This window comes from Nematolebias whitei, chromosome 13, assembly GCF_014905685.2.
Source record: "Nematolebias whitei isolate Nwh7 chromosome 13, NemWhi1, whole genome shotgun sequence".
Taxonomy (NCBI): Eukaryota; Metazoa; Chordata; class Actinopteri; order Cyprinodontiformes; family Rivulidae; genus Nematolebias; species Nematolebias whitei.
In genome coordinates this window covers 1,312,887-1,313,472 of record NC_056510.1, presented here as the reverse complement: position 1 = coordinate 1,313,472, position 586 = coordinate 1,312,887, and the positions used below count along the sequence as shown (strand labels likewise).

General features: G+C 49.7%; 1 protein-coding gene across 1 annotated transcript in view; it reads right to left on the bottom strand.

Moving 5' to 3' along the window:
- ttll4 (tubulin tyrosine ligase-like family, member 4) overlaps positions 1 to 298 on the bottom strand; it is a 28,500-nt gene extending 28,202 nt beyond the window's left edge. Inside the window, exon 1 of the mRNA XM_037686743.1 lies at positions 139 to 298. The gene's annotated coding sequence lies outside the window, so the exon portion shown is untranslated. The remainder of the gene's footprint in view (positions 1 to 138) is intronic.
- Positions 299 to 586: the final 288 nt, after the last annotated feature.

Here is a 586-nt window from a genome sequence, read left to right as displayed (position 1 = left end):
GTTAGCTGAGCTAACTGTTAGCTTAGCAGAGCTAACAGTTAGCTGACCTAACAGTTAGCTCAACTAACTGTTCTTTAGCTTAGCAACAACTCATCCGAACACCGAACCGGTCCCGTCCACACGGTTCTGTCCCCTTACCAGCTTCTACTCCAGCTCCGTCCACAGCATGTCGACCCAGTAATCCCACAGGCGGGTCCGTTTCGGACTTGTTGGAAACCAGAAAGAAATGTTAATGTGAGTGAAGCATTATCGCAGATCTTTTATTAAAACTCTTCTTCGTTTCCTCCACGAGGCGCCTCCATGCTGCGACAGCGCCACCCGCTGGTGAACAGCTACAGCTGCTGCATCCGGTTCACCTGAAGTCATCCGGTTCACTTGAATCAGTCCACACCTGGCTCTGGTCCACACAGCAGCAACCCCCCATCTCTCCCCCACCACCACCACCACCACCACACACACACCACCAAAAAAAAAAAAGAGTAAAAAAACGCGGTGGAATTGCATTATTTATAAATGCTTACTCCTCCTTGAATTGCCACCTTATCATGGTGGAGGAGTTTGTGCACCTGAATGATCCTAGGAGCTG